The following is a 26801-nucleotide window of genomic DNA, read 5'->3' on the forward strand; positions in this document are numbered from 1 at the left end:
ACAAGGAGATGATCAACAGGCAGAGGGAGTTCGTGCAAATCTAATATACAAAGTGAAGGTCGGAGGCAGGCATAGCTCATAACAAATCGTGAAATACACATGAAGGTCAGAGGGAGGCCGAGTTCATAACAGGTCAATAAACAGTCCAGGTCATAACGGGGATCCCACAGTAACACAGGATACAAAGGCAGACTTCAAGGACACAGCACAGACAGGTAATCCATGGGACACACAATGATCTGCACTGAGTGCAGAGGGAGGCAGAAGCACAGCTGGTCCTATTACCAAGAGATGTAGTGTTTAACTGCTGCAGTGCTGGACATCAGAAAACAAGTCAGCAGATATTCTTTAGCACCAGTGATGAGCTACCACAGAGGTTCCCAAACGTGGTCCTCAAGGCACCCCTACGGTCTAGGTTTTAGGTATATCCAGTGAACAGCACAGATGGTTAAATCAAATTGACTGATGTGCTGATTAAGTCACCTGTGGCCAAGCATGGGAAAACTTAAAACCTGGACTGTTTGGGTGCTTTGAGGACCGCGTTTCAGAACCTCTGAGCTACCAGAAATGGTCACATGTATGCAGTCACCTTCTAATCATGGTGTCTGAACTATGTGACTATGACCTGCTAATATTTTGATAAGTGTGCACATTTGTAGAAAGTGTAACTGCAACGTGGAACCTACTAGTCCCTTGTGGAATCATTGGTTAATTATAAGCTTACCACGTCACCAGCCACTTCAGAAAGAGAATTGATCTGGCTAACCTCAAACATTATCTGACACCGGTCATTTTTTATTACAAAATGAAAGTACATTACAGCATGCATAAGACACATATTAAATAAAGTTCAAATATTTAGAAAGTGCAAGTAGTTTAGCATGGAATGGCTTAGAAATTGAAATAAAGAATTCTAGGATACGATGAACCCCCGAATGTTATTAAATCTAAAAAAATAATAATAATAACATTTACTGTTTAAGCAAAGACACTGCAGGAAAGAATAGTGTGAAATATTTTAATGGTTTAATTAATGCCCTTTACAGGTTAGTGTATTAAATATTACAAACGTTAGAAAGTGAAACTGGAAAAACGGTAAACGAATCATATTCTCTGTAGCTAACGTATTACACATGGTTAGTTATGCATGGCTAGGATTGCAAAACGCAAAGCAAAGCAAACTGTGCTGTAAAATGAACAACTATCCAAACTAAACCAGATGAGATGTGTTCTTATTTTACTTCATTGAAAAGAAAGGAGTTTCAAGTAATATTGATTTTTAATGACTGACATACCATACAGTACATACTGTATGACCTTGGAGGTGGCATCTGTCAAAGCAGCATTGTTCTGAAGGCACTGGAGCCTTAAAATAGCATTTTCCCAGTAATTATATTTAAAAAAAACAGAACAAAACCCTCTACTGTGATTCATTTTTATGGGGCAGCCTTGAGATTGTGAAGCTCTACAGCCTCCTGTCAATAATAAAACTGTCAGCCTGTACAATAGCACTCTGTAGCTTCTTGCGGGCATCACACATCTCGCACTAGAAGATCACGGCTAATTTCACTGCAACCAACCATGTCATTCATAGAAACATAACTCATTGCTGCTAACTAAAACTGCATATAATATATGAAGATAATATATTATGCAAAATATTAAAAGAAACAGGGTTTAGTCCAAATTTAAGTTACTTGGTTTTAAAAAGAAAAACACATTACTAACACTCCTGGTTACTTGGAACACTTGTGCGTGCTAGGAGTCTAAATGTCATGGCTCCCATCTCTCATTATCACAACTCTTGCATTTAATTGCTTAGCTTGTTTCCTGCCTGCTCTAATATTTCCAGTGCTCCAGTAAATCCCATCAGCAAACAGGATTAGATGTACACATGCTGTACTGTTTAACAAGGCATGGAAATGTTTTCATTTACAATGCTTTCCAGTAGGATTCATTGTAACATCTGATCCAGGATTGGTTTGTTTTTCTTTTGTACCTGGATCAACATCGATCATCTCTGGAAGCACATCAACAGACACACTGTAACTACTGAAATTATTTCCAAAAATGTGCCAAAAAGATTGTTTACTCAATCATTTGCAAGATATCATCTTGGTTAGGTATTGACCGTTACTATTATCTCTCTCATATATATATATATATATATATATATATATATATATATATATATATATATATATATATATATATATATATATATATACATATATACACGTATCTATATAAAACCACAAAGTATCTGCAACTCTGAACAAGGGGTAAACATAACAGTTTTGGTTCAGTAGATCTACAGTTAGAAGGTCTACAAGTAATAGGTCGACACCAAATAGTTGACAGTGAAAAGGTCAACATGGACAAAAGGCCGACATTGTCATTGGGTGAACGTCTAAAAGGTCGACACATGAAAAAATCGACATGAAAAATGGTCAAAATAGAAAAGGGTCGACACTTTAAAAAAACAACAACACTTTTGTATTTGGGAAGGGGGGGAAGATTTTCACCATCACAGCACAGGTAACACCAATCAGTGTACTGCACCCCCTCACATGGCTCGCTTCACTTGCCACATGCTTTGGAACAGGTTACTATTCCCAATCATAGTCCACGTGGATGGTATAGAATGAAAATGTATAAAAAAAAAAAAAAAAAAACCTCATGTCGACCATTTGAACTTGTCAACCTCTTGCACCTGTCAACCATACAAGTACTGTCGACTATTTATATTTCGACCTAATGACCATGGTGCCCTTTTGAACATGTTGACCTAATGCATGTTGACCATTTGGTGTTGACCTACTGTCTGTCTATCTAGACACTGTAGATCTACATATGTGTCCACATACACCTTTCCTATCCTATATCCTGCCATGTAGGATGCCATTTAGCATGCCACAGACTCAGAGTTTTAGCCATGCTTTGTGATTTTTCTTAATTTGCTTCTTTAATATGCTACTTCATACATATTCTATTATGGAAAACAAAAATGTAAAAATAAATCCACTTGCTACTCATGAAGTAAAGCTTAGCCGTGTTATGCATGGCGTGCCAAAGTGAGCAAAGTATAAAGGTGTATGTAGACACATCTGTAAAGACGGGTTGGTAATGGTTTGCCGGCGCCCAGGATCCCGGAGGTCAGCATACGGACCGTAGGATCCCGGCAGCAGAATGCCGGCAGGAAGGGGGGGGGGGGTGAGCACAACAGAGCCCCTTGCGGGCTCGCTGCGCTCTGCACTCAGCGAGCTCGTTGGCTCACTGTGTTCACCACAGGTTCTACTCCCACTCCATGGGTGTCGTGGACACCCACAAGTGGGAATAGACCCTGTGTGTCGGCATTCTGGCATGCAGCATTGTGATCGCTCGGGATTCCGGGTGGCGTCATGGTGACCATTGGGATCCCAATCGCCGGTCACATAACCGCATCACGTATAGACCACATACAGAACATAAATACACAACCAAATTACAGAGCATAAGTACAATATACTATTGTTAGCTAAAGTACAGAGCGGAGATCACAACCTACAGTAATGCTGGGTACATACCTACAGATATATCTGCGATATCTAAAGCCGGATCGGGCAGCGTGCTATGCATACACACTGATCAATTTGTCGGGGACTGACTTCATGAGCTGGGCAGGCATTTACACACGCCCGCCCAGTTCAGCTGTCAGTCACCGCGGGCTGCTGCAGCTTGTGTACGGGCGGTCAGCTGACCATCCGTACACACACTGACGTGCCAATATATCTAACGATATATTGGCCGTCGGCTGTGCAGCAGGGCCGACGCGATAGGTCTGTGAACAATGGAGTTCACAGACATATCGCTCATACACGCTGGCTGATGGACCCGTGATATACCAGCCGTTCAAGAGAACGGCCGATATATCGGCAAGTGTGTACGCACCTTAACATCACATGGTGGTTGAGCACTCAGGTATCAAAGCACTAAATGTTTTAAGGTGGAGTAAATTTGAAAGCACATACAATAATTGCATTTCAAACAAATACTAACAAATTGCCTGTGGCTTCACTTGCGTGGATGTCTGCAATTGTTCAGTGGAACTAATTTTACAAAGACAATAATGCCATCTAATATTGTGATGTATATTTTAGACTGTACCCATTGATCACAAAATTTCTTTGGAAACCATATTTGCAGTTTTTCTTGAGGGAGTAACACAAAAAGATGCTTGGGGATACTGGCTTGTGAGCAAGCCACGTATAGCTGCCATGGGAGAAGCAGCTGGTCCTAAAATCTACACCTGTCACCCTGAGCGTTTGCCCCTTCGACTTGCTGATTGTCATAGCGAAGTACACACTTCTAGGAAACTGCAGGCACAGGAATTTAACATTAAACTGCTATGTGCACGTTTGTCTGTGGGTTACAGTACCTTATTACTGTGCACCAGTTTTCATAAATGACTCATGGTAAAAAAAAAAATGAATACTAAATAATAATAATAAATAATGATAATCTGTATATGACATATGAAAAATAACAGATAATGAAAACTACTGATAGCCCCTTCCAAGAGAATCATAAAACCACAAGTAAGTAACAAGAAGAAATAACAGTCCATGATAAAGCATATCGACCAACATCATACCACCGAACTGTGCAGATTATAAAAAGAACATTCACAATGTGAGGGGTCTTTTCCACTAGGCCCATCTGGAAAGCTGTGTCTCGCAGGTCAGAAAGTTGGAATGTAGATGCCAATCTCTACTGTTCTGTATTGAAGAACAGTAGAGTGGAACGCAGGGACTTCCTGCCGGTGGAACGCAAAAGACGCGTCTCCGGCTTTTGCCACGTTAAACTACAAAATTTTCCCATATTTAAGTCGCTTATCCTAGCGATACATTATTAGCCTGTCTTGTAGGCTTTGTAGCATTTACTCAGTGGGTCTGGTTGTGATCTCTGAGCAGCAATCTTTTGAAGCGTGGTTTAGTCTATGTTAATTTTTCTAATTGGCACTTCCTGTGGTTGATCCTTAAATAGCTGTCAGCTGAGGCTGAACTACATGCAGCTCTCATTTGGCTCTGGACACTTGAACAGTGAGTATGGTTCTCCTGCAGCTACTCTCTGACATAGGACTATGGTTGGTGATCATTTCTTTTTTGCCTTTTAATTACAGATTTAGTGTTTGAAATATGCTTTGAGCCTTCAGCTGCCATGTGCTGTTCCTATAAATGACTAGGTATGATTTTCAATGGGTGGCCTTAGGTGTTTGCCTTATACCATTTAGTTATTTGTAATTTATCTAATAGGTTATCATTTCTTGCAGCATCTTCACTATGTTGAAAAAGCTATCTAGTACATCAGTGTGATCTGGTATGTTGTCCAGGTAACTACTTGTTGAGAAAGAATATTTACTCAGTGTAAGGTGATATCTAAGGGTGGAGGCGTCTCTAAATCACACATGGATTGAGATATTTTTTAAAGCACGATTTTGCTGTTTGGTGACAGTCCTTAGGGCCTGGGAGGCACTGGTGGTGCTGGTGTTGAATAATCTGGGTTCTTATACATATTAATTTTAATTGTTTCTGATTGTATAGGTGTTTTAAGTGCCAATCTTGATAAAGGTCCTCACATGGACCGAAACGTCGATGAAAAACGGCATCAACAGTGAACCTGAATAAAATTATATTGAATTTACAAGTGAATTCAGAGACTGATTTCTGGGCGTGAGTGCACCTTCCACCCAGGTGGTAGTTGCGGTATATTGGTGGCCTCTTTGGTCATTAGGAGCACCCGCCGTCGTTACCATATATTGATGAGAGTGCAGGACTTTCCAAGGATATGTTTGTTTGAACTACTATTTGCAGTTCTTACTTCCTGACACCCATCCAGCACACCGGATTGGACTTCTTCACCGATCACCACCATTACATCCGGGAATCTTATATGTTCTGTTTGTCGTTTCAGGTTTAGTATGTCATTAGCTTAACCATAACCCTTGTTCAAATTTTCAGTCAATTAGTGTTATGACTCAAAGTGGGGTATATTTGTTGGACGATGGCCTACTGGCCCAAGCCGAGACTGGTATAGTTTCGTTTACTGACGAGGACACTGAAAAACTATTATTCGATAAATTAGAGTTTGAGGCCTTACCAGCTGAAACTCCTGTGGATTTATTTTACAAAGTGCTTAAACACAAACAAAGAGAGGTTGATTTGACTTTACATGGTCAATTTTTGTCGGAATACCTCAGGAGAAAGCAAATCCCCCGAGGTTTCCGTATCTCAAATGTTCCAACATTGGGAAGAAACAACCCTGTCTTCTGCAGCCGGTGGTGTGGAGTATTGAACAAATGTTCGCTTGACCTCATGACCTTGGTAGTGGAGGAAGTTGGCATTGAGTTAAAGAAATTGTCAACTGAAGTAGATATCACCATCAAGTCCCACACCGCCGTGCTGCAGAATGATAAGACCCAGAATTGGATCGAACGCCTACAGACACAGGTGGACAACTATAAGCGTGATCTAATTTCTTTCAAACTGAAGAAATTGTCCACTGTAACCAACGATTACCAAACTCATACAGTATATCGCTGGTTACTTGGAAATAATACTAGTGAACGTCAGAATAGACAATACACTAGACGAAGGGCCCAACCATTCGCCCATGATTTTGCTTCCTCCGCCTCTACCTCAGATACTGATTATTACGAAGGAAATAATGACTCTACTCGTTTTTTAGATCGAGGAGGAGAGGCTTCCTCCACCCGCTCCAGGGTACTAAGAAGCGGCACAGACCGCACCCGAGGAGAGGGGGGTACCAAGAGAAGAGGGAGGAGACAATAAGTAACAATGTCTTTAACCTATCTAGTGTAGAATTGAGTCCAGCTGAAACTAAACTCCTTGCACGAGGTTTATCTTTCGTTCCTACGTGCAGAATTAATTCATTTCAAAAAACAATAGATCAGTATAAATTTGGCCGTTCCCTCCGTTTGCGGGAGTTCTTTGCTAATAAACCCACTAATAAAGAGAAATCAGAATTCAGGCCTAAATCGACATTCGATCCTCCATCCTCTAACCCTAGCATCAAAACCTATTTACGGTTAGTCCAAAGAGACTCCGAGATCTCGCCTCCTAAAAAAATGTTTGATAATCTTTCCACAGCTGAGAGGAAAGCACTTAAAACACTAAGAGATTCTCCTAATATAGTCATCCGTCCTGCGGATAAGGGAGGAGCAATAGTCGTCCAAGATTGGACAGACTATGACATTGAGATCAACCGACAATTATCAGATGATATGACCTACCAGAAATTAACCACCAATCCGGTTCCCAAAATTAAATCTAGGATCGACCAATTTCTGAAGTTAGGTTTTGAGCAGGGGTATATTAGTGAGGACCTATTAAATTATCTGACTACTAATTCACCAAGGTGTCCTATCCTATATACACTGCCTAAGATTCATAAAACATTAGTTCATCCTCCCGGCAGACCCATTATTGCCGCGGAAGGCTCTTTGTTACAGCCGATTGCTATCTTTGTTGACAGTATCTTACAGCCTTTGGTACTAAAAACTGACAGTTACTTAAAGGACACTGGTGATTTCCTCACACATCTACGTAAGTTTACCAAACTTAGTGAACATACTCTTTTGGCTACAATGGATGTAGGTTCCCTCTATACCGTCATACCACACCATCAAGGTATGGAAGTTATACGCAAATTCCTTTCCAGCTCTCCCTGCAAAGATTACCCCACCGAGTTTGTGTTGGAATTGACCTCACTGGTTCTGACGTGCAACCACTTTATGTATAAAAATGATTATTTTCTCCAAATTGCCGGAACTGCGATGGGGTCTAATTTGGCCCCCGCTTACGCAAATTTGTTCATGGCGCATTATGAAAATACTAATTTGCTGCCTAGATATGGGCACAAGATTGCTTTCTTTAAACGGTTCATCGATGACGTCTTTTTGCTTTGGGAAGGCACAGAGTCTGAATTTCTTGACATGGTGAACCAATTGAATGCATTAGATAGTCCCATCAAGTTCACATACTCTGTATCTGCCACTAATATCAATTTCCTGGATGTCAGCATCACCAGAACTGGTGATCGACTGGACACCTCCATGTACCGTAAACCTACGGATCGCAATCTGACGCTGCACGCAAATAGCCACCATCCCCCAGCTCTTAAAGAGGGATTGCCCATATCCCAGTATCTCAGAGCTATTAGGATCAATTCCAACCCAACACTCAAAGACCAGCAATGTACAAACAGAGGGAAAGTTTTTGGATACACAAACTCAACACGGTGTCTCCAAGGGGCCTCAATGAGGCCAACCCCCTTAACATTTTTCTTTAGAGTCCAATTCCTTTTCGGATGTTGGATTCTATTGAAGATGTCTTGTGTTTTGAGGACGAAGGGCATTCTGATATGATTATCATATAAGGAGTGGGTCTAAACTTGTGTTTTTATGTTTTATGTTTTATGTTTTTTATGTATGTTTTTTTCTATGTATAGTGATTAAGAAAGTAAGGGCATCTATTTATGTGTCTTTGCTTATGTTTTATATGTTTTTTATGTTTCCCGGAGCCATCCCAGGTCCTTGACATGTCATGAGGGCTCATTGAATCCAATGATCGCACCACCCCCTGTACCCTTGACCACCTATTATCACTAAAACTTTTTTGCTATAATATTATACTAATGTAGTATTCAATATGTTCTATTGACTAGATGTATGTCGGTTTAGATGTATTGGGTGAGTGTGGTCATTGGATCTGGGGCCCTCTTATTATCCTATTTTCTTATTGACATATACGTGACGTTTCTGGTGATTGACAGCCTCCACATGGGCTAGCCCAGTATAGTGTATGATGTCACTTCCGGCTAAGCGGATAGTAGTTGTGATCCTCACGTTCTCTCAAGTTATGTGCGGACTGGATTATTGAACTTCTAACCCGGGTGGATGTTCGCCATTTGTGAGCACCCCTCATCTAGTTACACATTTTTTCTATGAGTATGTAGTCCGTTGGTGAGCCGAGCAACGGCTTCTCCTTCGAGTGGAACGCAGGGACTTCCCGCCGGTGGAACGCAGAGTAGCGGTACTTCCGCTGAGTGGAACGCAGGGACTTCCTGCCGGTGGAACGCAAAAGACGCGTCTCCGGCTTTTGCCACGTTAAACTACAAAATTTTCCCATATTTAAGTCGCTTATCCTAGCGATACATTATTAGCCTGTCTTGTAGGCTTTGTAGCATTTACTCAGTGGGTCTGGTTGTGATCTCTGAGCAGCAATCTTTTGAAGCGTGGTTTAGTCTATGTTAATTTTTCTAATTGGCACTTCCTGTGGTTGATCCTTAAATAGCTGTCAGCTGAGGCTGGACTACATGCAGCTCTCATTTGGCTCTGGACACTTGAACAGTGAGTATGGTTCTCCTGCAGCTACTCTCTGACATAGGACTATGATTGGTGATCATTTCTTTTTTGCCTTTTAATTACAGATTTAGTGTTTGAAATATGCTTTGAGCCTTCAGCTGCCATGTGCTGTTCCTATAAATGACTAGGTATGATTTTCAATGGGTGGCCTTAGGTGTTTGCCTTATACCATTTAGTTATTTGTAATTTATCTAATAGGTTATCATTTCTTGCAGCATCTTCACTATGTTGAAAAAGCTATCTAGTACATCAGTGTGATCTGGTATGTTGTCCAGGTAACTACTTGTTGAGAAAGAATATTTACTCAGTGTAAGGTAATATCTAAGGGTGGAGGCGTCTCTAAATCACACATGGATTGAGATATTTTTTAAAGCACGATTTTGCTGTTTGGTGACAGTCCTTAGGGCCTGGGAGGCACTGGTGGTGCTGGTGTTGAATAATCTGGGTTCTTATACATATTAATTTTAATTGTTTCTGATTGTATAGGTGTTTTAAGTGCCAATCTTGATAAAGGTCCTCACATGGACCGAAACGTCGATGAAAAACGGCATCAACAGTGAACCTGAATAAAATTATATTGAATTTACAAGTGAATTCAGAGACTGATTTCTGGGCGTGAGTGCACCTTCCACCCAGGTGGTAGTTGCGGTATATATATATATATATATATATATATATATATATATATATATATATACACACACACACACACACACACACACACACACACACACACACACACACACACACATCAACCATAACATTAAAGCCACTTACAGATGAAGTGAATTACATTTATTATCTTGTTACAATGGCACCTGTCAAGTGGTGGGATATACTGTATGAGGCTCAAGTGAACAGTCAGTCCTTCAAGTTGATGCGCTGGAAGGATGTGTAAGGATCTGAGTGACTTTGACAAGTGACAAGTTGTAATGGCTAAATAACTGGGTCAGAGAATATCTAAAACATCTGCTGTCCACACAAGCAAAGTGTGAAATTAGATTTTTGAAGGCAGATCTAGTAGAGGGTTCCTGCTGTTTCCAGTGTTTGGCTATTCAATCTTTCACACCTATACAAACGTTAGTTCTTTCATTTGTACACTCATATTGTTTGGAGGCCATGAAAGTAAAGATGCCCAAAGATCTTTAGACATGTCTGATAAATAATCCAATAGAAGTACTTTATTTCAGAACATTATGATGCATAGGTAAGTCTATAATACGTGGAGAAAAGTGCACCTTTGACTATAGTTCCATAAGCAACTCAGAACGAAGGATAAAAACATTTAGAATAACTTTTAATTGGTATTGTAGATCTTATATGCGGTCTCTTTTATTTAAGTTGATATTGCGCTAGAGGCAATCAATCATCATATCTCAACTACATTTAAAAACAATGGGAGATTCTACATTGCAGACTGAGCAATCTAGATCTGTCATATGAGCTCACAAAAGTGGTCATGTAGGACTGATGTTGCATTGCAAAGTTTCTTACTTCACTTTACTCTTTGTTTTACCATTAATCTAATGAGCAGACATGAGATTCAGTGAATTAGCTCTATTCAGAATTAGTCTGATTTGTATGTGAACTGGACGAGTCTATGCGTTTTTCAAGTTACTAATTTGTGTACTGTGCATGATTATGGATTATTCAAGTCTAAGAAAACATTTCTAATTAATGTATTTCAAATAGCAAGCCTGATGATAAAATAACTACTAGTGAAAGTCAAAAAGTGCCAACATTTTAGTGCTAGAATTATTATCCACAATTAATGCCTCAGTAATAATTTACAATACATAGAAAGAGAACCAAATAAGAGGCATCTTATGAACAGTAGAATATAGTCATCTTTACTTTGTATAAAAATGTATCATTGTAGAGAAACAGTCCCCTGTATTAATAAACAAAAAAAATATTTGCCATCAAGCTGTTCTCTAGTCTACAGGGTTTATTTACTAAGTAGTGGCTTGTAAAAGCCACCCAGCTTCCAGGCATGTTTAATGCCTGAAATTTAAAAGCACAATACTTTTAACAACAAAACACTGCTACTACATTTTATCCTTAAACATCACAGGAAGCACTGCAGCTTAGTCAATAAACCTTTACATCTTACCTAGCCTATCTAGTTTAGTGGTTCTTAACTCCGAACCTTAAGTACCCCCAAACAGGTCATATTTTCAGGATTTCTTTCTGTGGAAACAGGTGGGATAATTGCTTTCCCAGCAAAATAGAGTAACTCACTTTTGCATAATTAAAGACATGCAGCAAAAATGACCTGTTGGGGTATTTAGGACCGGTGTTCTACTGAAATGATAGGACAATCACTGTTTAAGAGGGTGTGGTATAAAAAGTAGACATCTGAATGTAACATGTTCTGTATGTCGACATTCAGAATGTCAGCATGAATGGTATGTTAACATTCAGTGTTGACACAGCCAGAATGTTGACACTACAAGAATGTCCATAGCTAACTGTAAATCTAACCCTAACCACAGACCATATTTTTGTCTACAGAAAGCTTTGATTTGATGCTGTCTAACTTACTATATATCATTCAATAAAGTAGTGACATCTGAGAATCAAGTTTACCTGTACATAGAAATTTCAAATATAATTTATTAAAAGTTTCTTATGTAGCTCATTAAATTCTGTTGCGCTTTACATTTGGAAACAACAATGATACAACAAAACTGGGTAATAACAGATAGTCATAGTGGTAGGAAGGCAATGCTTGCAAGATTACAATCTATAGGAAAATAGGCATTATTACACAAGGATCGGTGTTATCTATTTTATAATTGTCCACCAGATTGCAAAGGTTCTTGGTGGGCTGCATGATATGGTTACACAGCAATGATGAACCAGGGTCAGGAGGAAGGGTTAAGTGAAGAAAGAGAAAATATGCGTGAACTTTACAGTGGTGATGTAATTGGATAGGAAAGCTTATGAGGTTTGGCTATGGAATTTGATAAGCTTGCCCAAAGAGGAGAATTTTTAGGGAACACTTGAAGGTTTGGATCTAGAGGAAAGTCTTATTTTGCGTGGTAGGGCATTCCACAGAGTGGGGACAGCCCGAAGAAAGTTCTGCAGTCGTGAATGGGAGCGAATAATTAGTGTGGGTGAGAGACATAGATCTTGTGAAGAGTGGAGAGATCGGGTTTGGAGATATTTTGAGATAAGCGAAGAGATGTACGTTAGTGTAGTTTGGGTAATGGCCTTGCGTATGAATAAAAGTATTTTATACTGAATACGGTAGCATACAGGTAACCAACAGAGGAACTGACAAGAGTGGATCTGCAGATGATGAACGTCTTGTGAGGAAGATTAGCCTCACAGCTGCATTCAGAATGAACTGTAGTAGTAAGAGTCTCTTTTTGGTAAGGCCAGTAAGAAGACTACTGCAATAATCAATACAGGATATAAGGAGAGCATGGAGTAGAGCAGCCGTGGCCAACCTGTGGCTCTTGAGCCGCATGCGGCTCTTTCTTTACTCAAATGTGGCTCCCGAAACTCAGTCACCCGACCACAACAGATCCTGGAAACTGGTGCACTCCAACCAGACACACAGCAGTAATAAGACGACTGAAAACTGAGGGAGCCAGATACTGGGCTGTAGTGACACAAGGGGGAGCTGGCTGGAGTGACACAGAAAGATCCTGGTAGGAGAGACATAATGGGGGAGCCGACTGGAGCGATACAGGAGGGTGCTGGCAAGAGTGACACAATGGGGAGCTGGCTGGAGTGACAAAGGAGAATAATTACAAGGGAGATGGGGGATAGGGATATCTTCTGCACCAGACAGTTTTTAATGTTTACATATTTTGTCAAGAAATTCCCCAAAATCATATGATTACAGGAAGTTTTTCCTTCTATCCTTCATAAACTGGGGGTGCTGCCATAGACAATAAAATTGAAGAACAACAAAAACAGAGAAAGATTGTCTCTTTGTTGGCGCACTTAAGAAACGATGAAAAAAGAAATATATTTATGTATTCTGAATTTTTATAAAATATAACTTTTATTAATATTAAACTTAAAATATAGCAATTGAGAAAAATGTGATTATGTGAAAAAAGTGAAAATATTTAATAATATTCAATATTAAAAACTGATCCACTGTGCTCAAACTTTTTTTGCTCGTTTTGTATATCATATACGGTATTTCATGTAGGTATTCTGTGCTTCAAGACAATAAAACCGATTTCTTATACTCCAACTGTTGTCATTCGCTTTAATTGTATTTTAAACATATACAGTTCTGAAATTATTAACATATGTAGTAATTATTAAATGGATATACGTATAGACTGATATGGACATAAACTGATGAGACTGGAAGGTAGTTAGTTACTACCACATATATCTTAACACAGACTGGATCGATCATATAACTTCGTTAAGAGGAGATCCCCCAATAAGATCAGTCCAAAATCTTATAATTATTTGGACCAAAATTAACTGACAAGTGATCCCATTAACACATTGTTTTAATTATTCATAAGCAATGAGACCGTAGTTATCTTAAGGATCGAATTATAATTAAAATTATATCAATAAGAATATACCAGAGAGCTGCTAAATATCTCCCTCAACATATTGAAGAGTTATGTCAGATAGAGATTCTGATTTTTGGTTTCATTAGAGCTGCATTAATTTAATTAAAGAGAATTATACAGAGCACTTTACTAAGCAAGATGGTGTGGTAAATACGAACAGGGTTGTAGATGTGGTATTCCTCACCAATTCATTTGCATAAATATATGATGTGAGGTACTATAATTATTCACTATAAAGTAATGGTTATACACCCTAAGCCTTCTTTGATAAAGTCACTGCGGGCCTGGTGATCGCTGGAGTCCAGACTGGCAGCGCGGCGCTGCGGACTTGGTGATTGTAGGAATCCAGACGGGCAGCGCGGTTGTAGATACAACGTCTACATGTTAAATTAAATAAACACTCTTGAAACCTTATGTGAGCATTTGTGAAGTGTATTAACAATATAGAAGCTCAGCATAAAATTGCATTGGCACACTTAATTTGGGAAACAACTAGTGGAACCATATATTAGGTTTCCATAAATCAATATAGGTTAAAATGCATTTCATCAAGTATGATAAAATTTAAAGATGATAGTCCTTACACTGAAGGTCTGACACTATAGGTATATACAGATACAGGTTTTGGGCGGCAGATGTGAACAGGGTTGCGGAGTGATTATTCTCTATCAATTCATTAGTGTTTGATTTTATGTAAATTTTGATGAGGAATATCATAATTATTTACCACAAACTAATTGTTAATATACCCTAAGCCACCTTTATAAAGCCGCTGCGGACTTGGAGATCATTTGGTTCAGTTCCTGTCATGCTGCCTTGAGGAAGGGAGAGGTCCCGAAACGCGTCGGCATTGTATGACAGGAGCTCCATCATTGTTGGGAATCTTTACCATACGGACAGAGTTCTTTTGGACCAAGGAGACAGGTTCCGGAGCCGTTTTCTCCTTCCCATTTGATACATCTTAAGGTCCATACCTCATGGAAGTCTGGTAAACCCCCACCTTGATTAATTACTTTGTGATGTGATCTTTTATCCAATTTAGTATTATACAAGGCGTATATACCACTTCTATCTGGTAAACCTCCATCTGTACCACTTACGTATATTGCCTTATTTTACGGTTTTATTATTTGCAATTTATTACATTTTCTTGTTTTGAACGTACTACACTATTTGTGGAATATTTTTTCCTTCTATATGGATTCCGAACGTATGTTATACGTACAAAGTCTTACGACAGAAAACCTATGAGGGAAACATATCTTAAGGTCCATACTTCATTGAAATCTGGTAAACCTCCATCTTGATTAATTATCACATGGTGTGTGAACTTATGCACATTCACTTCCAATAGGCTTCAATACAAGGTTTTTTTACTCTACCTATCTGGTAAACCTCCATCTACAACTTTAAGTGTTTAAAGCTTATCATTTGTATCGGCTTATTGTATCTAAGTTTGTTATACGGAACATACTACACTATTTTTGGAAATATTTCTGTTTTTTTTATATATGGATTTCGGGTTCATGAAATATACATGAAGCTTCATGGAAGAATATTTATGAGGGAAGTATTATCTGCTTATTCACTGTCATTCTAGCGCATTTCAGCTGGTCTAAATCTTATCATTCACGCTTGGAGATCGTGGAGTCCAGGCGGGCAGTATGGTTGTAGCTGCGGCTTATGTAAGGTACACCGAATAAACATCTTCAAGACCCTGTGTGGGTATCTGCGAGGTGTGTCAGTAATACAGTAGCTCAGCACAGAATTGTAGTGACATATCAAACTTGAGTGGAACTATACAGTAGGCTTCCAAATTAATGTATGTACAGAAAGCAATTTGAAGTACGTATAGACGAATGAATAGGGCTCATTTATAATTATACAGTTAAGATTATTATAAGGGAAATACACAGGGAAACTATCCCTAAAACATGGGACATTGATAAATAACTGATGAGGTGTGTGACAGTTAACCATTGACAGTGGTGATAAATAAAGCTATTAAGGCTTTTAACCACGTATTGGACATAATAAAAGACGTGACCCCATTTATGCACGAAAGTTTGATGCAATTTATTATTCAGAGACCAGTAGTGGATCATGTTATAATTCGATCTTTAAGATAACTACGGTCTCATTGCTTATGAATAATTAAAACAATGTGTTAATGGGATCACTTGTCAGTTAATTTTGGTCCAAATAATTATAAGATTTTGGACTGATCTTATTGGGGGATCTCCTCTTAACGAAGTTATATGATCGTTCCAGTCTGTGTTAAGATATACGTGGTAGTAACTAACTACCTTCCAGTCTCATCAGTTTATGTCCATATCAGTCTATACGTATATCCATTTAATAATTACTACATATGTTAATAATTTCAGAACTGTATATGTTTAAAATACAATTAAAGCGAATGACAACAGTTGGAGTATAAGAAATCGGTTTTATTGTCTTGAAGCACAGAATACCTACATGAAATACCGTATATGATATAAAAAACGAGCAAAAAAAGTTTGAGCACAGTGGATCAGTTTTTAATATTGAATATTATTAAATATTTTCACTTTTTTCACATAATCACATTTTTCTCAATTGCTATATTTTAAGTTTAATATTAATAAAAGTTATATTTTATAAAAATTCAGAATACATAAATATATTTCTTTTTCATCGTTTCTTAAGTGCGCCAACAAAGAGACAATCTTTCTCTGTTTTTGTTGTGTGACAAAGGAGAATCCTGGCTGGAGTGACACATGGGGGAGCTGAAGTGTATTATGTGAATATGGCTTTTTCAATATGTTATGTGGATCTGGATTTTTTAATTATTTTATGTGGAAGTGTCTTTTTCAATGTATTTTATGTGGATCTGGCATTTTCATTGTCTTTTATACCAGGAGTGTGGCCTAGCAGGCACAAGGTCACACCCCTATTTTTGAACACACGCCTTTGGCTTGATGTCGGCTCTTTGACGTACCTAACAAGATTTTTTGGCTCTTTGTATCTGACTGGTTGGCCACCCCTGGAGTAGAGTTTTTGCAGTGTCATGTCTCTTGTGTAACGTATGGTCGTATTTTGGATATGTTTTTTTTTTAATGCATATAACATGATTTTGAGACATATTGAATGTGAGGAACAAAGGACAGATCAGAGTAAAAAATGACACCTAGGAAGCGAGCTTGTGGGGTAGGACAGACTCTCGAGTTCTCAACAGTGATAGAGATATCAGGTTGGTAACTACATTTGGCCGGTAAAAAGAAAATTTATATATATATATATATATATATATATATATATATAAATGGATATGAGACCCTGTTTATATTACAAACAAGTGACCCAACACTCCCCTTTAAGTGAGATATTGTGCTGCGGTGCCCTCCCAGAGAAATACTTGGTTCCTCAATACTGCATAGGAGAATCAAGCGGCACTCAGGCAGACTGCAATGCAAAAATGAAGATGGTCAGTTTAATGTACCAACATGTTTTGGGGATACAACTCCGTCCTCAGTGCCAGAAGAGGACGGGGTTGAATCCCCGAAAACATGTTGTTACATTAAACTGACCATCTTCGTGTATGTGTGTATATATATATATATATATATATATATATATATACATATATATATATATATATATATACATACATACACACACACATACATACTAGGATGGTGCTCATACTGCCAAACATTTTCACTGTCCAAATCAGTACAGACCCCCCAGGGCATAATGTTTCTGAAACCGTAAGTTGACTCCATCCCCTAAAACAACACAAAAAAAACAAAGCATGCGCTGCAGTGTGCACCGATGCACAACTCCTGCTAGGTACAGTTCCACATACATTCGGACAGGTAATGTGTAAATGTACTGGCATTAAAAGTGCAGTTATAATATAGAACAGGTGAAAAATTTTATATGTTGCAGCAAATGATCAAACACAGTATTTTGTACTACACATATAAAATATTGCTTTGTTTGTAAAAAAAAGTATTATATAGCACATGCTAGAACATTGCAAAAATATCAGTCAGGCTACTTCCAACTCTGAACACTGTAATCCCCCCAGCAATTTATACATGTATATAAACATGCCATAAAAACAGTAATTCAATAGATGCAGGAATTTATTGTTTGCGCATCTTGGGCCTGATACAGCCGTGACCACTTTTCTGTTCAGCTGCATCAGTCTTCTTACTTCCTCATGCTAATGCAAGAATGAACATGTGTACACTGAGAATCTCTGCCACTGCATGTGGAAGTCTATCCCATCCACTATTTCGGCCACAACTAAAACAGGCGTCATTAGTATATAGTCTAGGACTCACCTCACGCTTGGTACACTAGATGTGTCTGAAACAGGGTCTCATATCCATTCACATGCCATGAACGATCAAGTTCCATGACACTCCCATGACATGGAACAGTTCTGTGCGATCACACTGCTCTATGTCCAGTTCCTGCCCAGAAAAGCTTATTTCAAGGGAGTTCTAGCAATCTCAGTTCATGTGCATATGCCATATAAGTCAAAAACATCTTCCTTCAGTGCATGTGCAGTATGCTGGAATCCAGAGCCAGCCATAACCAGTTTGATTCCCTAAGCAAGATTCTGGCTGGTGCCACCTAGCACCACCGCTATTTTCACCTCTGACCCAGTAACACTCTCCCAACATAGCACCCATGACCTACAGTAAGGTAAATGGCTGGTGAGACACTGGCTAGTATCAGAGCCAGTTTTACACAAAATATATGAGCCTGACGTTTCATGGTGGCATTATACAAGGGTATAAATCCCCTTACATCTTGCTTCAATACTCCATGCAGTGGGAGATGCCTGGTATAAGTGAGCTGACAGATCCCGTGCAACTCATTTAGCGTCAGGTGTCTTTTTTTTCTCATTGCAATGTAATTATTGGGCGCTGCGGAACCCTTGTGGCGCCATATAAATAAAGGATAATAATAATAATAATAATAATAATAATAATTATGACGCACAAGTAGACTCTGCTGATTAAAATGATATGCGGCATGCTTATATTCTCTGTGCGTCTAGGCTGTATCTGCATACAAAATGCTATGTTACAGTGCTTTCTAGGAAAACACTCTTATGCAGTTACAGCCACTGTCGCACACAGAATATAAGCATGTCGCATATCATTTTAATGAGCATAAGCTGCGTGTGTGTGTCCTATTCACATCGTTTTGTGAACAAGGCACATTTTAATAGAAAAAGTCGCATGAAAATACGATCTGCGCAACCAAGTCACACCACGACATGGCATGACTAGAAGGGCTGTTCAACATGCCAGGAGGCTAGATGCAAGTGGACACATCTGTACTGCTGGAAATTTGGTGAGTTTTGATCAGAGATGTGCGTATAAAGTAGACTTTTTAATCCAGAGTTTCGACTATAAAAAGGATTAGAATAATACAAAAAATATTTATAGTATTTTCTTTGTATTTTTCATATGCTTTTTATAGTAAAAAATCTGGAGTATACTGGAGTATGACTGAAAAGGATCTACCTCTGCTGACTGCACGTCTGTGCCTATCACCCAGCAGCACAGATCAGAGCAGCAGCCAGCAACACCCCTCACCCATTGCAATCTTCATTTTGAACATTAATGCCCCTACCCCCTATATTTTAAAAAGGTACAGTGCGCTTTAGAGTTGACTTAGGATGTGTCCTCCATCCAACTCTTTCTGTACATTAAAAATGTTCGCCTCTAGCAATGCAACATATTTGTTTTTGATCATTTTAGGCCCCCATCCACTAGTCAGATTTGGGCAATTTTCTTCAGATTTCGATGCATCTGACCGTCATATCTGAAGAAAAGTGTCACATTGGATGGCTCTTCAGATCCAATGCTCACTCCCGTGTCAGATATATCTGAACTACAGATCTCTTACACTTTCAAGGTGGATTTACTGCGAACACTTAATGAGGCCAGCGTCTATTGCCATTCACGAATAAAATGGTTGGAATTCTAAACAGCATGTTTGCATTTCTTACTTACTCCTACCGGGAAGAAGCTCCTTAATTTCCTAAGATACTTAACTTCCAAATGAAAAGCGGGAACCTGGTGTAAAGGCATGAATATGAGATGCAATATGCTGTTCAAGCCACAGGCGTTATTGCAATATCATACTGGAAAGAGCTTTCTTGATCGTGGAGTGGTGGATTGCAAATCTTTCTTTCAGCATACTTACTGGGGGCCTAATTCAGAATTGTATATAAATTTGATGGTCACAATGCTGATCCAAGGCTGCATCCTCAGATGCATAACTCAGGGCCTAATCCAGATTTGAATGCAAACTGATGGTTAAGGTACAAATGCAATGGTGCGGGGTCTGCGCAGGCGCAAGACCCATTCTCCGCATGTGCACAATGGGTCTTGCAATGTCATTTCACCCCGTCGGGATTACAGCGTCGTATTGTTACAGCCGGGATTCTGAGTGGCGGAATTGTAACTGCTTCCCTATACCTTATCCCTGACCCAGTCACCTCCTTCTCTCTCCTGGTAGCAGCAGTGGGGCAGAGTCTGTCTGGAACAAATTCCGTCTCTGAACCAGAGGTGCATGTGTGTGGAGGGGGATGGGGCTGCCAGCTGGTGTGTGAAAGGAGAGCAGCATTTCGCTATAACGTGCTCGTAGTGTGCCGGGATTGCACAGAGAAAGCCTGGAAGCTGGCCTTGCTCTGGCACCCGGGGGAGAAGCAGTCACTGGCGAGGACAGACACCCCCTCCTGTCCTTACACCCTTGGGAATGTCAGACCACTGGTGCACATAGTTGGGCATTTGGTCAGCTGGTAAAGAAAGAGTATTAAACAATGGTGTGAGATAATTGAGAATGGTAATGTATGGTGAGTGTGTACTCTTAAGGTAAAATATCTGTGGGGTGTTGAAACAAAGGAAATAATGTACAATAGCACCCCAAGACATAGGATAAATACATTATTATTAATTGTCAAAAATTATAAATGTCTGTCTATGGGAAATCTCACACATTTACATTATACAGTAAAATGGTTGCAAACTTAGTTCAGTAAAAGTATGCAAAGAAACACATAACTATAACTGGATGCCATCCGCAGTTCTTGCAGTGTGACACGGGCGCATCACATGCGATTGTGTACCACCGACGGCTGCTGGAGGGCGATCTCCAGTCAGCCACCTTGCTCAGCACAGTGTGCCTGCCCCTCAGCTAGACATGACTGGTACTGAAATGAATCTCCTCACCATCATCTACTCATCTCACATTAAAGTAAATCTTGTGAACTTAAAAATGCATGACTCTGTGTTATGGTGTGTACACACACTGAGATATTTTCTTACGATTTTGACTACATAGTCAAAATCGTAAGAAAAGTTAGTGCAGATCGCAAGGTGACTTTCACCTTGCGATCCCGATTCGATGCTGATGCTCGGCTCCGCGCGGTCAGCATCGCAAGACTAGATAGTCAAAATTGACTTGCCTGCACAGTCTATAGAAGACATAGTCAAAATTGACACTTAAACAAAATCGCACATAAGTCAGTATCACAAGCACACTCATTATGTGCTTGCGATGCCGACCTAGCCCCTGTCGCATAGTGAGAATTGGGCCTAGCCCGAATCTCACCATGTGTATGGGCCTTTAGGGATATGTCTCAATTGCAAAATACAAAAAACAACTTACCCTCTAGCCAGGGCTCTCTAAAATATCGCCTCCACCCACTATAGTTTTAATCAAAGTTCAACTTCCCACAAAGTAGTTGAACTGTATACTGTATGGTGTTGAACCTGCAGCACCTTGGCACTGCTTTGTCACAGGTTTTATGACACATCAAGGATGGCTATTTGTTAAGATTTGAGGATATGTATATGTGAACACATCTCTACTAAGGGGGAAAATTATTTGAAAGGGAAACTCTTGCCTTTCGAGAAAGGGTGCCCTCATTTGTGTGTGTGCGGACCAGCACTGAGGAGATAGGATCCAAAGTGCTCTTCCACCATCTATGGATAAAAAAAAAAACATTTTGACGGGGCTAAAACAATCACCCCATTAAATTAAAAGGAATTTTCACTGCACCGAGGGACTAAGGGGAGAAGAAGCGAACCTACCTAAGTGGTGGTAGCTTGGGCTTCTTAGGCTACTGGACACCATTAGCTCCAGAGGGATCGAACACAGGACTCGACCTCGTCGTCCGTTCCCGGAGCCGCGCCGCCGTCCCCCTTACAGAGCCAGAAGCAAGAAGGTGGTCCGGAAAATCGGCGGCTGAAGACTTCTGTCTTCTCCAAGGTAGCGCACAGCACTGCAGCTGTGCGCCATTGCTCCTCATGCACACCACACACTGCGGTCACTGATGGGTGCAGGGCGCTGGGGGGGGGGCACCCTGAGCAGCAATATGAACACCTTGGCTGGTGAACTGACACCATATATAGCCCCAGGGGCTATATAGGTGTTTATTAACCCCTGCCAGAACTTTTACAATAGCGGGAGAAAGCCCGCCGAAAAAGGGGCGGAGCCATCTCCCTCAGCACACTGGCGCCATTTTCCCTCACAGCTCTGCTGGAGGGATCGCTCCCTGGCTCTCCCCTGCAGTCCTGCACTACAGAAAAGGGTTAAAAAGAGAGGGGGGGCACAAAAATTAGGCGCAGTATATATATATATTATGCAGCTATAAGGGAAAACACTCTCTATAGGTGATATCCCTGTGATATATAGCGCTCTGGTGTGTGCTGGCATACTCTCCCTCTGTCTCCCCAAAGGGCTTTGTGGGATCCTGTCCTCTGTCAGAGCATTCCCTGTGTGTGTGCTGTGTGTCGGTACTGCTGTGTCGACATGTATGATGAGGATAATGATGTGGAGGCGGAGCAAATGCCTGTGAATGGATGTCACCCCCTGCGGGGTCGACACCGGTGTGGATGGACTTATGGAAGGAATTACGTGACAGTGTCAACTCCTTACATAAAAGGTTTGACGACATAGGACAGCCGGCTGCTCAGCTTGTGCCTGTCCAAGCGTCTCACATGTCATCAGGGGCTCTAAAACGTCTGCTACCTCAGATGGCAGACACAGATGTTGACACGGATACCGACTCCAGTGTCGACGACGATGAGACTAGTGTACCTTCCAATAGGGCCACCCGTTACATGATTGAGGCAATTAAAAATGTATTACACATTTCTGATAATACCCCAGATACCACAAAAAAGGGTATTATGTTTGGTGACAGAAAACTACCAGTAGTTTTCCTGCATCTGAGAAATTGATATGAGGTGTGTGAGGAAGCGTGGACTTCCCCCGATAAGAAATTGATAATTTCTAAGCAGCGTACCCTTTTCCGCCAGAGGCTAGGTCACGTTGGGAAATAACCCCTAGGGTAGATAAAGCGGTTACACGCTTATTAAAAAAGGTGGCACTACTGTCACGGATACGGCCGCCCTGAAGGACCTGCTGATAGAAAGCAGAAAACTACCCTTAAAGCTATATACACACACACGGGCATTATATTGAGACCTGCTATTGCCTCGGCATGGATGTGCAGTGCGGCAGCTGCGTGGTCAGATTCCCTGTCGGATAATATTTATACTATAGATAGGGACAATATTTTGCTGAAAATAGAGCATATAAAAGACGCCGTCTTATACATGCGTGATGCACAGAGGGATATTTGCCGACTGGCATCACTAATAAGCGCTATTTAAAACCATTGCCGCCAGACGGGGTTTATGGACTCGGCAATGGTCGGGCGATGCCGATTCAAAACGGCACATGGAAGTTTGCCCTAGAAGGGGGTGGAACTGTTTGGGGATGGTCTTTCAGACCTCGTTTCCACAGCTACGGCTGGGAAATCAAAACTTTTGCCACAAGCTACCCCACAGCAAAAGTAAGCACTGTATTATCAGGTACAGTCCCTTCGGCCCCAGAAAAGTAGAGGGCTAGAGGCTCATCTTTTCTGCCAAGAGGAAAAGGTAGAGGGAAAAAGCTGCAGCACACAGCTAGTTCCCGGGAGCAGAAGTCCTCCCCTGCGTCCGGTAAGTCCACAGCATGACGCTGGGGCTGCTCAGGCGGACCCGGGTACGGTGGGGGCCCGTCTCAGAAATTTCAGCGCACAGTGGGCTCTCTCACAGGTGGATCCCTGGGTTCTTCAAACAGTATCTCAGAGGTACAGGCTGGAATTCGAGACGTCTCCCTCCCCGCCGTTTCCTAAAATCTGCCTTACCGGCAACTCCCTCTGCCAGGGAGGCAGTGTTGGTGGCTATCCAAAAAACTGTATTCACAGCAAGTGATTATCAAGGTACCCCTCCTTCAACAGGAAAAGGGTTACTTTTCCACAATGTTTGTGGTACCGAAACCGGACGGTTCGGCGAGACCCATCTTAAATTTAAAGTCCTTGAACACATATAACAAAAGAGTCAAGTTCAAGATGGAATCGCTCAGGGTGATTATTGCGATCCTGGACGAGAGGGATTACAGGGTCTCTCTGGACATCAAGGATACTTACCTGCATGTCCCCATTTACCCTCCTCACCAGGAGTACCTCAAGATTGTGGTACCGGACTGTCACTATCAGTTCCAGACGCTGCCGTTTGGATTATCCACGGCACCGAGGGTCTTTACCATGGGTAATGACCGAAATGATGATACTCCTTCGCAAGAAGGGAGTTTTAATTATCCCGTACTTGGACGATCTCCTGATAAAGGCGAGGTCCAAGGAACAGTTGGTAAGGGGGTAGCACTTTCTCGGGAAGTGCTGCAACAGCAGGACTGGATTCTCAATTCCAAAGTCACAGCTGGTCCCTACGACACGTCTTCTGTTCCTGGGAATGATTCTGGAAACAGACCAGAAAAAAGTGTTTCTTCCAATGGAAAAAGCCGAGGAGTTGTCATCTCTAGTCAGAAACCTCCTAAGACCGGGACAGGTGTCGGTACATCAATGCACACGAGTCCTGGGAAAAATGGTAGCTTCGTACGAAGCAATTCCATTCGGAAAGTTCCACGCAAGGATTTTCCAGTGGGACCTGTTGGACAAATGGTCCGGGTCCCATCTCCAGATACAGCAGCGGATAACCCGATCGGCAAGAACCAGGGTGTCGCTGCGGTGGTGGCTGCAGAGGGTTCATCTGCTAGAGGGCCGCAGATTCGGAATACAGGACTGGGTCCTGGGGACCATGGATGCCAGCCTTCGGGGTTGGGGTGCAGTCACACAGGGAATAAAATCCCAAGGACTATGGTCCAAAACAGGAGTTTTCACTTAACATAAATTTTCTGGAGATAAGAGCCATTTACAAGGCCCTAAGCAAAACAAGGCCCCTGCTTCACCAGCCGTACTGATCCAATCAGGCAACATCACGGCGCTCGCCCATGTAAACAGGCAGGGCGGCACAAGAAGCAGGAGGGCGATGGCAGAAGCCACAAGGATTCCCCGTTGGGCGGAAAATCATGTGGTAGCACTGGCAGCAGTGTTCATTCCGGGAGTGGACAACTGGGAAGCAGACTTCCGCAGCAGACTCCACCCGGGAGAATAGGGACTTCATCCAGAAGTCTTCCAAATGCTGGTAAACCGTTGGGAAAGACCACAGGTGGACATGTTGGCGTCCCGCCTCAATAAAAAAGATATTGCGCCAGGTCAAGGGAACCTCAGGCGATCGCTGTGGACGCTCTAGTGACACCGCGGGTGTACCAGTCGGTTTATGTGTTCCCTCCTCTCCCTCTCATACCCAAGGTACTTAGAATAATAAGGAAAAGAGGAGTAAGAACTATACTCATGGTTCCGGATTGGCCAAGAAGGGCTTGGTACCTGGAACTTCAGGAGTTGATCTCAGAGGACCCATGGCCTCTGCCACTCAGACAGGATCTGCTGCAGCAGGGGCCCTGTCTGTTCAAAGACTTACCGCGGCTGCATTGACGGCATGGCGGTTGAACACCGGATCCTGAGTGAAAAAGGCATTCCGGAGGAAGTCATTCTTATCCTGATCAAAGCCAGGAAGGATGTCAGCCTGAAGTGCAGACGTTGTAAGGGAGTGCTGCATATTCAGCCCCTTTTTTGTGCCCCAGTGGCACCTTGGGATCTCAATGTGGTTTTGAAGTTCCTGGAATCACATTGGTTTGAGCCACTTAAAACCGTGGATTTGAAATATCTCACATGAAAAGTGGTCATGTGTTGGCTCTGGCTTCGGCCAGGCATGTGTCAGAATTGGCGGCTTCGTCATAAAAAAAGCCCTTACCTGACTTTCCATATGGATAGGGCAGAGTTGAGGACTCGTCCTCACTTTCTCCCGAAGGTGGTATCAGGTTTTCACTTGTACCAACCTATTGTGGTGCCTGCGGCTACTAGGGACCTGGAGGATTCCAAGTTACTGGACGTAGTCAGGGCCCTGAAAAATTATATTTCCAGGACGGCTGGAGTCCGGAAAACTGACTCGCTGGTTATCCTAGATGCACCCAACATGCTGGGTGCTCCTGCTTCTAAGCAGACTATAGCGCGCTGGATTTGTAGCACTATTCAGCTTGCGCATTCTGCGGTGGGACTACCGCAGCCTAAATCTGTAAAAGCCCATTCCACATGGAAGGGGGCTCATCTTGGGCGGCTGCCCGAGGGGTCTCGGCTTTACAACTTTGCCGAGCTGCTACTTGGTCAGGGGCAAACACGTTGCAAAATTCTACAAATTTGATACCCTGGCTGAGAAGGACCTTGAGTTCTCTCATTCGGTGCTGCAGAGTCATCCGCACTCTCCCGCCCGTTTGGGAGCTTTGGTATAATCCCCATGGTCCTTACGGAGTCCCCAGCATCCACTAGGACGTCAGAGAAAATAAGATTTTACTCACCGGTA

At 41.5% G+C, this 26801-nt stretch overlaps 1 protein-coding gene and 2 long non-coding RNA genes across 4 annotated transcripts in view; 2 read left to right on the forward strand and 1 right to left on the reverse strand.

The window, feature by feature from the left end:
- Nucleotides 1–26801, reverse strand: part of SGSM1 (small G protein signaling modulator 1) — a 446529-nt gene that overhangs the window by 257239 nt on the left and 162489 nt on the right. The gene's annotated exons all lie outside the window — the stretch shown is intronic.
- Nucleotides 5162–5685, forward strand: LOC134890632 (uncharacterized). The gene is made up of 3 exons (XR_010171383.1): nt 5162–5224; nt 5312–5371; nt 5583–5685. It is a non-coding gene; the product is annotated as an uncharacterized LOC134890632 (long non-coding RNA).
- LOC134890735 (uncharacterized) lies at nt 9490–10013 on the forward strand. Its single transcript, XR_010171395.1, has 3 exons — nt 9490–9552; nt 9640–9699; nt 9911–10013. It is a non-coding gene; the product is annotated as an uncharacterized LOC134890735 (long non-coding RNA).

This window comes from Pseudophryne corroboree, chromosome 1, assembly GCF_028390025.1.
Source record: "Pseudophryne corroboree isolate aPseCor3 chromosome 1, aPseCor3.hap2, whole genome shotgun sequence".
Taxonomy (NCBI): Eukaryota; Metazoa; Chordata; class Amphibia; order Anura; family Myobatrachidae; genus Pseudophryne; species Pseudophryne corroboree.